At 48.2% G+C, this 15,114-nt stretch overlaps 1 protein-coding gene and 1 long non-coding RNA gene across 8 annotated transcripts in view; one reads left to right on the top strand and one right to left on the bottom strand.

Annotated features, from left to right (window-relative positions):
• Positions 1–15,114, top strand: part of TBX3 (T-box transcription factor 3) — a 433,177-nt gene that overhangs the window by 272,125 nt on the left and 145,938 nt on the right. The gene's annotated exons all lie outside the window — the stretch shown is intronic.
• Positions 1,361–8,403, bottom strand: LOC135423943 (uncharacterized). Of its 3 annotated transcripts, XR_010435028.1 has the most exons (6): positions 8,204–8,369; positions 7,237–7,439; positions 6,044–6,135; positions 4,973–5,117; positions 3,858–4,002; positions 1,375–2,468 (listed from the first exon to the last, which is right to left on the bottom strand). It is a non-coding gene; the product is annotated as an uncharacterized LOC135423943 (long non-coding RNA). The 3 variants fall into 3 exon arrangements; XR_010435027.1 differs by having other exon boundaries at positions 1,361–2,468; positions 6,044–7,439; positions 8,204–8,403; XR_010435029.1 differs by lacking the exons at positions 4,973–5,117; positions 6,044–6,135 and having other exon boundaries at positions 1,377–2,468; positions 8,204–8,366.

Raw genomic sequence — 15,114 nt, forward strand, 5'->3', positions numbered from 1 at the left:
TAAGGGTCTCTCATGGATCCTGTGGCTCCAAGGGTACTGGCAGCAGTGCTTCTGTGCTGTGCTGGCCAGTCCTCTCATTGCTGACATCCAACTTCTCCGGGAGCAGGATGAAATCCAAGTGGCAGGGCAGGCACCTCTGAGGAGATAGCTCCTAACTGTTCCCACAGAGCTTGAAGAAAAAGATTTGACGGATTTACAGAGGAAAATGGCTGAGAAGGGATTGATAAACACACAGAGAGATCTAACTAGTGTGTCCCATCACTCTGAATAGCCGATCATAGCGAAAGTGCTTCGGGGCAGTGTCGGGAAGGATTTGTTGATGTGAACTCGTGTCTCCCTGAGAGAATCATGCTGTTTCGGGGAAGGGACCATCCAGGGAAGGTTGTCGTGAAGAAAAATGCAACAACAGCGGGGTGGGCATGTGTGTCAGGAGGAGCTGGCGAGATGCTCACCAGCACTTTCTGAAGGCAGGGCTGTGAGGATGCCAACCAGGACTTGATAGCTGAGCTTCCTCACAGCAACACCGAGGCAAACCTCACTCCCTCAGTGCAGGCATTTGCCACAGTAAGCCCTCAATGCCAGCTGGGAGCCCAGGCATGAGGAATTCTGCACTGCAGTTGGGAATCTCCTGTAGCTCCTGTGCTTAGGGCTACCCTAAGGCAGCTCTCTGCACAGCAGTGGAGTGAGCAGGCTTAACTTCACATTCCTGGTGCAATCGACTTCCTACAGTCCCTTCAGTGACAGGAAAGGAGAGAAAACATGATTTCTTTGGTGACCTCTTCAAAGGTCAGCCTGCTGTTGGAAGTAGGAAGAAAAGTTTGGCCAGCTCTTGCTTGAAGATCTCAGGGTAACATCCATTGCTGGGTATTAATAATTTAAGGAGGACCCTGTGTCACAAACACCCGGTGTTTGGACACTCGATGGGCTCAATGAGAGCTCAGTTTGTAGTCAGTGTGAGCATCTGAGTGGGCGGTGTATGGGGTGTACCCTGCCAAAGTGCCCAAATGTGCAGTAAATATTCCCTAAAATTCTGCTTTGGCTTGTTACAGCTCACATAAACCATTGGATGCAGCACTAGGGAAGGTGGTTTTTTGCTAGAGGAGAATTTTGGCCAAAATGATTTTGTGAAGTCTTGCCTTATGTGGAAAACACCACTGCCATGGGAATTGTGTCATTTTTTAATACTGAGTTTCGTTTCACCTGGATTGAGATATTTTCTTGGACTGAAAATATATTTTCCCAGCAGGGTGCAATCTTTAAAGGGATGTTTCAAAGATTTTTATTAGCAGATATCATATGTTTATTGATCCTTTAAAATATTTTACCTTTTGCATTCAACTATTCTGCATGAAAGACATCGTCAGAGTTAATAATTTCTGGTTGTTAGCAAGGGAAAGGATCCAAAGTTGCCGTGTTGGTGGAAGCACCCAGACAAATATTTATACCCTGCTTTGAATCTCAAAACCAGGAAATTCAAAGTGCAAGAGAAAATAAGAGATACCAAGGCTCTGAAACTTTTAGAAGTGTGAATATTTTATTGTTTGCTTTATTGGGAGAGAGGCATCCAACTCTTGGAAAGCTGAGTTTAGCTGAACACAGGATTGTCAGAGATATTTATGTGCCTCAAAGAAATGTCCTAATTGTCTAACAAACTCCAAAACAGGATGGCAGGTGGGGTGGCCACTGCATCCCTTCCCCTGGGAAGGCTGAGGTGAGCCAGCCCTTTGTAAGGGTGTTTTCCAGAGCTTTTGTAAACAAGATGTGTGTGTGTCTCTCTCTTACACTTCCAGCAAGGCTGCACGAGCTGAGCTGAGCCACAGCAGCTCTGTGAAGGCTGGGTATGCACACACAAGGGCCTGAGTTGATTTATCTTGATGTTTGGTTGAATTCTTCGCATTTTGGGTCCCTTCTGTAACCTTTTCACCTCGTTCTTTTTTGAGGTGGCTGCCTGGCTGTTACAATTTATCATGAACGCATCTCACTTCACTTCTGGCTCCTCTGACGGAAGGAACAGCCGGTCTCCGGGAGGTCAAAGACATTATTTTCCCCTCATCTTTCTCAGTTTCCAGCACATATTTGTCACTTTGAAAAAGCATGAACTCCGGATTTGATGCACTTTAATTGATTTCACCCTCAACAAGTCCAACTGTCCATCAACCTTTCCTTTTTCTTTCCTCCATTTCTTTCCTCTGTCCCTTTACTTTGGGAGTGATGTTTTCCCCCTCCTGCATGTCGAAGCTGTTGCAAAGCCCATGACCCTATCAAGGCTTAGTGTCACTAGCCATTTCTCTCATTTTCCTTGTCCTCCAAGTTGAACTTTGGATGCTGAGTGAGAATGAATCCGCCTTGTAGGAGGACTGGTCTTGTGGTATCTCAGTGTTGTGCTCCTTGTCAAAGTAAAGGGGATGGCTGATAGCAAAACATGCTTGATGGTCCACTTATTTTGAGACAACTGTGTAGAATTAGACCTGCAAGAGAATTAATAATTAGTTCTTGATATACAGGCATTGGTATTTAAAATAATTTGCAGTATGATGGCAGAGATGCTGCTTCTTCTTTCCTCCTGGAAGGATGTGCATTCCCAGTGATGTAGGTACATCCAGTGTTGTGTGGTTGTGAGTTCAGTGTGGAAAATGGCATTGGCACCTCATAAAATGAGGTCATAGAATCATAGAATATCCTGAGGTGGAAGGAACCTGCAAGGTTATGAGGTTCAATTCCTGGCTCTGCACAGGACCATCCCAAAAATCATATGAGATGCCATCACACTCTGGCTTATTTGGTGAATTCTTCTGGCATAAGTGGAGTTAGAGAGTAAATTGGGTATGTGGGTGGATAACAACTTGCCCTTTTCACAGGAATCCTTTAAGTGTGTCCTGGAAGCCAGGGGCTGGTTACAGTGGAGGCTGAGAGGTTAATAATATTTCATTACATCCTGGTTGTTATCAGGACCTGGGGCAGAAAAGAGGCTTCTATTTACAGCGGAGCAGGGAGTTTTCAAGCTCTGTGTGCTGTTCTGTGGTGTTCAGCAGGACTCAGCAGAGAGAAGGGTGTTCTTTGGGCTGATGTGCTCTTCCAAGAGCTCCAGCACTCGGAGTGAGCAGAACCGGCTCACGATGCTTTATGGGAGTGTTTTCAAGGTGTAGCCCAGGGTAACTAAGAAACGCGAAGCTGCTGCCGGCGTGTGCTCGGTGTGTTTGGGAGCGGAGCGAGCCGGGCGAGTGGGAACTGCTGTCCATGGTCCTGCGTGTCGGGGCCGCAGCGCTGGGGCTCGAGCAGGGGTGGCTCGGGCTGGGGGCTTGGAGAAGGTGCAGATTCCCTCCCTCCCTTCCTGTGCCAAACGGTGTCAGCCAGGTCAGTGTTTGCCAGCGTGTGCGACGAGGGAACTGAGCGTTCTTTGAGGGGTTATAAAGGGCTTCCACCAGTACTTGCAGACCTTGTGCTGATCCTTTGTTTCTTTAAACTTGCAGAGGGTGGGTTTAGGTTAAATATTAGGATGAAATTGTTCCCTGTGAAGGTGGTGAGGCCCTGGCACAGGTTGCCCAGAGAAGCTGTGGCTGCCCCATCCCTGGAAGTGTCTAAGGCCAGGTTGGATGGGGCTTGGAGCAGCCTGGGCTAGTGGGAGGTGTCCCTGCCCATGGCAGGGGAACACAGGGCTCAGAATAAAATGTTATTAATATGACATTAGGATGTTTCAAAGGACATACAATGATTTCATTTCTTTTTCTAAGCAGGCACTATCCATTCCAGTTAAGTTCAGTGCTATGTATGTGGGGGAGGGGGGGGAAATTTGGTAAGCTCTGAAAGGGGTCCATTAAGCTGCTCCAGGCAGTGCACTGAACAGGAAGAAAGATTACCTGGTGAAGAGGTGAACTGATGGCTTACTGCCTTCTGAAGAGTCTTTTCCATGGCCTTTGTCTCCAGCTTAGAGCTCCAAGAGATGCTGATGTGACAGGTTTCACACATGTTGGGAAATCAGTTGGAGGATTTGTCTGGCAGTCTCTATTTAAAAAGAAAAAAAATACTTTATATCTCTGCAAGAGCTCTTCTAGGAGCGGTTCTACTGAAGAAGAAATTGGAGACCTTACTCCTCACTTATAAAGTAATCAATTTAACTGATTAGAAAGGTTCATGGAGGAAACTGAGATGTTTTCAGGTCACTGGACTACAGCATTCTCATCTCTCCTCTGCCAGACACTGGCTGAGTACAGAGCTGGGCTCAGAAAGTGGGGAGAGCTGACCCCCTGGCAGGCTTTTCACACTTCATTTGAGGCAACATCAGCAAGGTTTTAATGTGGGGGTTTTTCTGTGCTGGGTAGATGGGTTCTCTTGGGGAGGGGCAGGGAAGGACTATCATTTACTGGAAACAAGAATTCAGAATTGTGTAGAATCGCACCAGTGATAAGGTTTCCACTTGTTTCTTCAATACAGGCTGCCCAGGGAGGTGGTGGAGTCACCATCTCTGAGGGATTTAAAAGATGTGTGGATGTGGCACTTGGGGAGATGGGTTAGTGGTGGCAGTGCTGGGGATGGTTGGACTCGATCTTAGAGGGCTTTTCCAACCCAAACAATTCTGTATTCTGTCAGGAATTATACAAACTGAGGAAAGTACTGTGTTAAGGTAACTTGGCATGGCAGTACTGGAGCTGGCAATACCACACACCCAGTCTTCCCATCCCTAGGATGTAAGTTAGGAAAGCAGGAAACACCAGCACTCATCAGGGATGCTTACAGAAGCTTTCAAACAGTCCCAGGATTATGGGAATATTCAGATAATGCTGGAATCATTTTAAGATGTGGGCTCAGGTTTGATGCTTTAGATGAAGATCATCCTTAAAACTCAGCCCAGTCAGTGTTCAGAGCATCCAGCCCTAAGAATCCCTTTGATCTCTAAGAACCCTTTGCTGGAGGCCTGAGATTTTAAGCAGCTTCTAAGCAGATTTTAAGCTCCCTTCCACTGTATCCCACGGACCTGAAGCAGCACTTGCTCCTGAGCAGCTCCACATCCGTGAGCAGACACACCTTCCTCTCCCCAGCCCAAATCCAGGAGATAGTGGGATGTGAATTCACCCAGGAGAGGCTCCAGGGGAGGCTGCACAAGCCATGGTCTGGCAAAGCTGTGGAAGTATTTCAGAACACCTATTTTAATAGATAGTCAAATGAGGAGAGGGAGACAGAGCTCCTGCAAAGGCAGTGCAGAGCAATTGCATTAGGCTGTTGATAATTTCAGTCCGAATTCCCCTCTGAAATCTTCTCTTGGGAGTCTTAGTTCTTAAGTTAAATGACTAATTAGAGCTCGTTCACACCACAGATCAGCCCAGCAAGGCAAACTCCTAAGAGCTAATGCTGCTTACTTGCTCCCAGAGGAAGCTGAAGGTCTCAGGAGCTTGCAGAAGAATTTTCCTCCTGGAAATCTGTGTCTGCTACCAGGACATCGGAGAATTTAGGTGGGAGGGAAGCAAAGCAAAATCCTCCCTCACCAGACAGGCCCTCTCTCAAGCCAGTTTCTTTGCCTTGTTCTTTCTCTGCTTCAACATCTTGTTTAGTGGGAGAAAAAATGTGAAACTAAGTGCCCCAAGCTGAGAGATGTTGGGCACCCAGCAGGACCCTGACCTCCCTTGTAGGTGACAAATTGGATGGCATGTAGGCTGAGGAGGGAGGGAGGGGGATGGCTTGCAGGGGGGTTAAAGTTACAAAGCCAACATCTGTTACTGAGGGTATGCACGGGCTGCAGTGCTCTGCCATTCCCTTTGGGAAGGCACGAGGGAATGGCCCTGGGGTCACCAGAGGACAAAGGCAGGAATGGGCACAGTGGGTGGCTCTGAGTGGATACAGAATGGGTATAAATACACAAAATAGATCCTGAGGGGTTGGTTGCAGAGGGGTGGAAGGTGGAGAATGAGTCTTAAGAAGAAGGAACGATGTGTTCATCTGTGAGGTACAAAAATCTGGGTCTGGTTTTCTTATCTCAAGGCCCCCACAGGAATTACTCATCTCTGAGTAATGGAGGGCAGCAAAGCTGTTTTTCATCTCTTCCAGTTACCAGAAGTCCCTCCTCTGATCATCTCCTACATTCATATCCTCTTCTATCTGTCTCTGACTTGGATCTTCCTTGTTATTTAGCACCGTGAGCCACTGCAAAAAACTATCAGGTAGGACTGGCAGTCTGGAGTCATCTGGAGAGATGTTGTGCCCCAGCTTCCGTGGAGGAACAGGAGAGCCTGGGCAAGGCATCTCTCCTGCATTCAGCTGTGACATTTTACCCCAAATGCCTTCTGTCATCTCAGCAGACCCCGTTCTTTTTGCTTTAATTGATTCTGCCTGGCTTTAATCTGATGTGAAAAGGGACCTCCCACCACGAGCACTCGGGTTGTGCACGGGGAGCTGGAGCTTGGGTGTGGCTGAGGGAGGAGCAGGGTGGGTTTGTTGTAACAGGGAGACAGGGATGTGTTGGGAAAGACACTGTAAACCCACTAACAATTGAAGTGAGGCCTTTCACTCCCATACTGGGTTTGTGGGAAGTGCCTGTATAACAACTGGAAAGCAAAATGCTGGAATAATAATTTTTCATTATAGCTGTGTGTAGGGTTTCCTGAAGCCATCCACAGCCCTGTTGGGTTGGCTCCATGCAGGAGTGCAGTGGGAGACAGTCCAGGAGACCTGGCCATTCCCTTGGGATCCAGGGGGGAAAGGAGAAGGGAATGGCTTTGGCTTTGCTCACCTAACTGTGTGATGGCAGAGATGAGAATAAATAGGGAAGTCGAAAAGGAAACCTCCATTGTGAGTCTGGTCAGACAAAGTCTAAACAGTTGTTGAGTTTGTTTTATCAAATCAAAATATTTTGGTTCAGTGGTGTGTTGGATTGGGTCAGTGTGTCTGGGCTGACACAGTGTTGGAGAAACACTCTGGTTTGAGGGGGTTGTATCCCTGTCCCTGGGGGATCAGGAGCTCTGCTGTCTCCCCCAAGCCACAGGAGAGGGGAGCAAGGGGAGGCTGGATGAGAGCAGTCCCCTTCCCATGGCTTGGGTTTAGAGTTTTCAGATATTTTAAGGCCTCTTCAAAGCTGCTCTGCGGCCCTGCTCGGTCTGATTAAGTGTTCTGCTGCTTGGACCACAAAGAAGGGTTTTAAGTGGAATGGTAACATTTTTGAGGGAAAATAGATGAATAAGTATTCAGAGTTAATTATCTGCAAAACCCTGAAATGGCATGAGTAATAAAATATAGATAGGTACACACTTATTCTTATGATGCCATTAGTGGTCTGTGCTTCTGTGGCAGATGGTGGTGTGCTGTTAAATGTTGCCATGCATAAGAGTAAGAAGATACTCCAAAATGCAAAATTATTGCCTGCCATCAGTGAAGGCTCAGGTCTTTGAGAGCATGATCTGGTTGAGGTGTTCTTCTAAAAGTATCTTGCCCAAAAACACGGTAGTGAGGACCTAAGAACAAAACAAGTAAAGCAGTTGAGGTTTGGCTGGAATAGATCCTGTGTAGCTCCTGACCTCTCCCACATCTCTCCCAGGCACAGTTCCCAGTGAGACCTCATTGTTCTTCTAAAAACAACTTTGTTCCTATCTGGTAGTTTTGTTTAGGATTTCATAGAAGCCGTAAAAAATAATACCATGTAGTTGCTTTTGTCGAAATATTTCCTCCTTTCCTTCCTTGCCCCAGAAATTTTCTTATTTTTTTTTGACTTATTTTTCAGCTATTCCACCTGACCCTTCAATATTTCCATATTTCAAGGAGATTTAGCCAAATGGTGTGTTTCCATGGCTGATACGCAGCAATAATGCAGGGTTAATACCTAATTAGTTCCCAGGGACATTGAGCTTTTCACGGATATTCAGTAACAAAAGCGACAACAAACAAGCTGAATTCCTAGGTCTTAATTCATCGAGGAAATAGGAACCTAAAAATGCAGGAATTATTCAGCGCGGTATGAAAGCTCCGTTCTTTCCCTCACGAAGCCCAGAGGATGCTATAGTAGCTGACAGGGGAAATATAACCTCCTCCTCCTCCTCCCTCCCTCCCTCCCTCCAGGGGGGCTGTATATGTGTCTGAGTTTGCAGCCCTGACATCTCCCAACAGGAAAATTCCCAGTTCTGCAGCTCACTTTAAACAGCTCCTCGCAGATTCCCCTCCCTGCCTCAACCCCCAGTCAGGCTGACCCTGGTTTTTTTTTTTTCCTGACATCCAGCCATACCTGATCAGTTGTATCCTGAGCAGCTGGATGTGATCAGAGCTGGCCTTCCACCTCCCAGGATGGCGAGCATATGGGCCCAGGGGCTCCAGCCATTATGTTCCTGAGCACTGAGCTTGTCTGCCTGTGGCTACACAGGGGTTTCCCCCCCCCTCAAACAATTGCAAATAAACCTTTCTGATAAGTAGCAGCAAAAACAAACAGGCCCTTTGGCTCTGCAGGCAGCGAGAAGGAGGGAGGAATGAAAACTCAGCCCAATAACAAAATCTTTGCTGTGTTTAGGCAGCACAGGCAGAGTTGCCTCCAGGAGGGAGGAACTGTCTGCCCTCAGCCAGACAGAGCTTTTCTGGGAGCAGGAATGGCTCCTTTCAGGGTGATGAGCCCTCAGTGCTTTACAGTCAGGCCCTGGTGTGGGAGCTCCAGGGGATGGAGGAGGTTTGACTCTGAGAACAGCCCTGGAGATCACCCAGACCAACAAAGTGAGGCTTTGAGCTGACCAATGTGGGCAGTCTGGTATCAGCCTGGAAGTCACAGAGGGTTGAAGGCTGAGAATGGCTGTAGTGAGGGTACTCAGCCTTAGCCCCTGGCAGAAAGGGAAGAGCAGGAGGCTGGTGCAGTGCAAGAGTTCAAGGCAGTTGTGGGAAGAGGCTGTGGTCAATCCCAAACAGCCTCTTTGTGTCCTTTCCCATGGCCAGAAGGTGTCTTGGCTTCTGGAAGGGGTCACAGGAGGCCTCTGGCACTTTGCACTGTGTTTGCCAAGGGGAGCATTACCAAAGCAAATCCCCACTGTGATGCTTGGAGAGCTGAAGAGGGGTCCCTGAGTGCCTTCCCCCACCTTAGTGTGTCCTGGGCTCTGATCACTGTGTAAAACTTGAGGCAACCAAGAGATTTTAGCTAAGAATGTGTGACAGAAATGGCAGGTCTTACCTTCCTCATATTTTCCTTTGCTCTGTGCCAAGGAAATAAGGCTTCAGCCTTCCCAGACAGTCCTGGCTTCCCAAAACTACGTGGCTCAGTTGTCAGAGGTGCACACTAGGGTGTCCAGATTGGACCTGGCATGGTCTAAAATCATGGTCTAAGCCTAAAGATAGAAAAAAACCCCTCACTTTGCCCTCTGAACCCCATCAATGCAACACACAGGCTGTTGCTGTCCTGTGTGTTGAACACATTGGGGCCACAAGAAACCTGTAGCTGTGCAAAGTGGGGGGGAAAAGCTTATTCTGAGGTGTTCAAGAAACGTGATAAACTCAAAAGCTGCCTGGTAACACAACACCTTTTAGACCAGGAACCTGCATTCTGGGTAGATGTATTGAGGGGTTGAGCCTCCCAAGTGCTCTCCCAGCTGGTGGTAACCTCATTCCCTCAGTCAGTAAATGATGGACTTTTTCAACTTGGGAGCCAGACCCATGAGGAGCCTTAGAAACCTTTGCCTGGGCAGATATGGCCAAGGTTACCATCCTGGCACGTCCCCACTGAACTCAGACACTTGTCTTGAAAGGCTGCCAGAGTCTGCAGCACGCTCGTGCTGAAAGGCTGGAACCACATGAAGGGGCCCTGTGGCCCTGTCACCTCCTCCTGCCCCTGGTGACAGGAGCCAGAGCACCGATGTCACCACACAGTCACAACACATGGCACCAGGTGCAGGTCCTGTCCCTGCCGGTGTGTCTTCTCTGAGGTCTTCAGTGGGAGTTACTCCTGCACACCAAAGGAGTTCTGTGTCCCTAAACGCTTGAACTGTGGAGAGAAGCAGCAAATCCCTCTGGGAAATTCACTCAGAGAGGGGAGAATGAGAGCCTAAGCCATGAGATCAGCACCAAGTGGGCCAAGCATCGCTGTTGGTTACAGCCCAAGCAAACAGCATTAATTGTAGATTTATGCCAGCCTTTCTGAGAGTCACTCCTGGGGCAGAGCCACTTCTGGCAGAGGATTAATCTCTCTGGAAAACCCTCTCTTGTTCTTTGCTGGTCCCTGACACTCGCACATGCACACAAACCAACCCTGGTGACCCCCCGACAACCCAGTCAGCTCACAGGGAAGGAAAGGATGTGAAATCCAAGCTGCCCCTCCAGCACAGCCCTGCATCTGCCACAGCACTTTCGGAAGGCAGGACCAGCCACCTGCTAGTTGTTTTGCTCGGAGAGAAAATGTCTATTGGACACATAGGAAACAACTAATCCGGTCCCCCGGGAGGGACTGGCCGTTTGTCATTCCCACAGTCTCAGCACAGGTACTCAGCACCTCCCAGGGCTGGGGCACTGTGGCTTTTCTCTGGTTGTTTTTCCACTTGGCAGTAGTTTTGTGTTTGAGTTTATCTAACTGTAGCATTTCTCAGCATTTACACTTGGTCATCCACGTCAGGACAGTGAAAAATACAGTGTGCCATGTTCCCACACATGCACCCCTTCTTCTCAGCTTAAAAGTTAATGGAGGAAGACATGATGGGATGTGCTGGATGTATGTCTCCTTTCCATGTGCACACAAACTTTCTGATGAGGCATTTGTGCAATTTAAGATTTCCAGAAATGGGAATCTTCTCTAGTTCTCACTTGTGTCTCTCTGCGCCTAAAGAATGGTCAGTGGCATCCTCTCTCCACAGTTCCATGATGTCATTGCACTCCATGTGGCACAGGAGTGTGATTTAATTTTTTTAGCCAGATTTTCCAGTGGAAGTGCTACAGATGCTCCCCTGGAGTCTCAGCAGCAGAAGGGATACTTTAGTGGTCTGGAGCAGCAGGCTAGGAATGCCTCCATTCCTCAGGAACAGCAGGCTCAGCTCCACAGGCTGCTCAGCCATTCCCCTTTCCGAGGGCAATAAATTGAATACCATTCCATTTACTGCCTGCCCACAAGTTTCAAGTGAAAGAGGTAGGAGGGGGAAAAAGCCAACCCCGAGGCCAGTTAGTCCGTGGGTGCAAATCAGTGTGGCTGTGCTGGCTTACACCAGCTGTGGGGCTGGCCCCGAGGTTTTGTGTTCCCATTATCCTGGGGCTCATATTGCAGGAATGCAGGGTTGGCCAGATGTGCTGGCCACAGGATCCCCTCCCCTCCCTAAGTGACAGGGTACCAGCTGCCACTCCCTGCCCTCGGAGCAGCCTGCCTGCAGCATGGAAGGTGCCGTGGGATCCTTGGGAATGGCCACCAGCACATCAATGCCAGCCCAGATCCACGACACAGCTCCGAGTAAGAGCAGTGGAGGAACTTTTCCCCCTTTGGAAGTGATGTTCATCTCCTCCCCCCAACCCAGCATATGGAATTCTGGATCACATTTCTCTCTCTTGCCAATAAATATTGCAGATTTATTGCTCTCTACCTGGTGGGCAGTAAATTGCATTCCACCTCTGTTATAAGGCTCTTTGCTATGACACAGCCTTGCAGCTCCATTAAACCTTAATTACAGCAACACTTCATTGGGTCGCCGCGATGGCCCGGGCGCCATTGCAGTAAGGGAGGATGTTATGGCCAAAACAGGCTGATGCAGAGAGGCTTTGTTTTGTTTTCTTTCCTCCCTTTTTAAGGATTAGGGAGAGCTGAGCCCAGCAAGGGGAATAGATGGAGCCTGAGCCTCCTGCTCTCTGCTCATTTTCCACGACAGCTGGCCTCACCTGCCGCAGCCCCGGCGGCTCCTCTGCGCCCTGATGAAGTGCTCAGCAAACAGTGCTCCAAGTTGCCTCTATTAAATGCCTTATTTGCGTTTGTGCTGATGAGATGCATCCTAGGTGGAGTTGTCCCGGGGTTTGATTGCGTGAGGAGAGCAGGGTTTGGCCAAACAGAACACCGGGAGCAAAACAGCGCTTGGGTTTCTATGGGGTGTAGCGAGACAAATCTGAGAGCAGCCTCACGGCTGTGCAGGCTCCTCCTGCAGCGGGCAGATTGCTCTGTGTCAGCTCAAGGCACTGTTTCTGGTGCCATCTGTCCTTCCCTGCAGCCTGTGACAAGGAACGAGGCTTTGCAAGTGCTGGCTGCTGCCACAGCTCCTCAGAGGCCAGTGTCTCCTGATGTTTTCCCCAGGCTCCTCTGGCCCTGCTGCCTGAGGCCACAGGGAAGGCTGGGAGAGGGTGGAGGGCTCGGTGCCTGTGGACACTGGATGTGTGGATAGATGGTTCTCATTTCCCCTCTCCAGCTGGACGTGGAGAAAGCACAGCTTGGAGCTCCAGGAGAGGCTGTCCAGTGCCTGTGCTCCCTCTGGACTGTTCTGCTTGGCCTTATGGCTTTTGTTCTGGAGATCATTCCAGGTCTAGGATGAGTCCCCCAGCCCCTCAGGCAGGTTCAGTACGAGTGTGCATTGTGCAGACACCTCTGCTCAGATGGATGCTCAGACCTTTCTGGGGGATGATGAGCGAACCAGAAGGCTCTAATGGCTGCACCAGCCACTTGGATTCGGTGCAGGGTTCCAGAGGTGAGCACTGAGTCGGCAGATCTGCCCAGGAGGAGAACTGTTTCGTTCCCAGTTCGGAAATTATTTGCCTCCCTGGCCGTACTGGTGTGATACCAAGTGTCAGATGTGGTGTAGCTCTGACAGGAACTGGGACTGCTGGGATTATCCTCAGGATTCCCTTCACCCACTCGTCAGTGCTGATTGTGACTGTTGTGGTCACTTTGTGTAATGCTCATGGTCCTTGTAAGTCCGCTTGTATGAGTAAGGATGTTTATTTGACTGCATTGTACCACATCTATAACTTTATCTGGTCAAACATCCTTCAGATATCCACAGGGAATTGTAGAGAGGCAGCACAGAAAACGACACCACTGCTAGTGCAGAAAGCAGCTACCAGAAAGCAACTAAAAATCTTTCTACCAATTCAGTTGCTGAACTCTTTAACAAATAACCAACACGTGGGAAATACTTGCCTTTGGGGAGTCTGTGTCAGAGCCTTGTTTGTCCTTACTCTCCCCTCTTGCAACAACCTTGAGATGTCAGACGTAGGAAACGCGGCCACAGCTGTTTATGCACTTAGAGGGTTTTTTCCAAGGCCACATCCTTCTATTCTCCCCTAGATTGCTTGAAAAGACGCTGCAGGGACTCCACAAAGCCAAGGTCCATGTGCCACGTGCAGGTGTTGCCAGGAGATTGACATTCTGAGCGTTTGAAAACTATCAGAGAACTAATTTGGTGGTGGTTTGCTGGGTTTTTTTTTTCCTCTCCTCCTTCCTTCCCTCTCGAACTGTGCATTAGAAGATTTTGTGCTGTAGATTGATATTTCTAACAGAGCCACATTATTCAAGCCATAGACAGCCATGACAGCACAAGTTAGGAGCAAGATGGGTATCTTGTATTTTGCAAAGTGTTCAACTTCTCTGGATCCTGGACTGGGATAAATTGTCCCTCACCAAAGCCCTGTCCAGCCCTTGGCTTCTCTTCCTCTATAGGAATTTAAATCCTACCCACCCTAAGTGGGTCAGAAAATGCCACTGCTTCATTTTCTTCTAGGAAAATGCCATCACCTGGGTGAAAACTGATTATTTTTCTACGTGCAAATGGATAGGTTTTGTGGAATTCTCGTTTTAAGTAACATTAGGAGGGAAATAATGCCAGAGGTCTGGCTTTGGTAGGTGCAAACCAAAGGAGTTTGCTCTTTCTCCACAAGGGGAAAAATTTTCATTTTTAAAATGCAGTCCATATGTAGACAAATTAAAGATGTGTAAAATTAAATGGGAATGTTTTGAAGGGATTGAAAATAAATATTTTGATTAACTCAAATGAATTTAAAAATAAATCACGGGGAAAATGAAATGCTGGGGGAGGATTTTTTCGGTCCTCATTTGAAATGAAAAATAATTTGCAATCTTGACACTTTTCATGGAATGAAAAGTCCATTTGCTGATTAAGGTCCGGATTCATCCTGGCTAATTTCAGGCACTATTGAACTGCTTAGTGCCAAAGGGCACTTTAATCCACCTGAGATTTAAATTGCCCTCTGGAGGTACCTATTTCTTCCACTGATAAGACAAGGGCAACGTGACTTCTCCTCCATGTGCCCGAGAGAACCACCTGCAGTTGGGTGGCACGAGCAGGGTGCAGTGCTCTGCCTTGTCCAGGTGACCTCCCAGGTCCCTTCCAACTCAAACCATTCCATGATTTTATGAATTTGGCTGCTCTACACGCTGCTGTTGTGTTCATATGCCCTTCCATCTTTCCAAAAAAAGTTGAGGGACTTGGGTTTGGGTTGGACTCAGGAACTGGATTCGATGATCTTTGTGGGTCCCTTCCAACTCAGAGTATTTAGTGATTCTACAATTGCTTTTTTTTTCTGAAGGGGGAGGAGATTTCAGCTAAAATACAGCTTTTTGTCTACTTGTTTCCCATTGGTGGAAATAGAAAATCTGGAGGACTGGCAGGACCATACCTGATGAGAAGCAAAGGAACAAGATTTGTAGTCAGGATTGAGGGGATCTTTGGTCAGGTTGTCCATTCTCTTTCAAACACCACATACCACAACTTCCAGCTCTCACATCTGGTTGGCAGAAGGCAGGTCCTCTTCAGCAGCTCCTCCACAATGTGCTGAACACTCTACTCCATCTTTAGTACTCCTTGACCCAGAACAAAAGTGAAAATATTTGGCTTGCCAGGAAAGGTTAACAAATAAAGTGATGCACAGCCTTCTCCTGCCCATGACATCACTTCCATGTGAGAGAACAGTCTTCTTCGTGTCACACCTGGCAGTCTGGTGACAGCAAAGGGACACATCTGCTACAGACCTTTTTCTGTGCTGGGGGTCCCACAGTGCTGTCCTGCCTGGCTGCATTCTCCACTCTCCTCCGGGCTGAGGTGGAGGGTCTGGGCCACTTTACACCACAGCCCCAACCAGTGTAATCCTGTCATGTTCATGAAGGCTTTTGGTCATCTGTCCACTCAGCCAGATGGATTTGCTTTAGGTAGCTGGACATTTGGGAAGTATTATTTCTTTTAAATATGT

This window comes from Pseudopipra pipra, chromosome 18 (genome assembly GCF_036250125.1).
Source record: "Pseudopipra pipra isolate bDixPip1 chromosome 18, bDixPip1.hap1, whole genome shotgun sequence".
Lineage (NCBI taxonomy): Eukaryota > Metazoa > Chordata > Aves > Passeriformes > Pipridae > Pseudopipra > Pseudopipra pipra.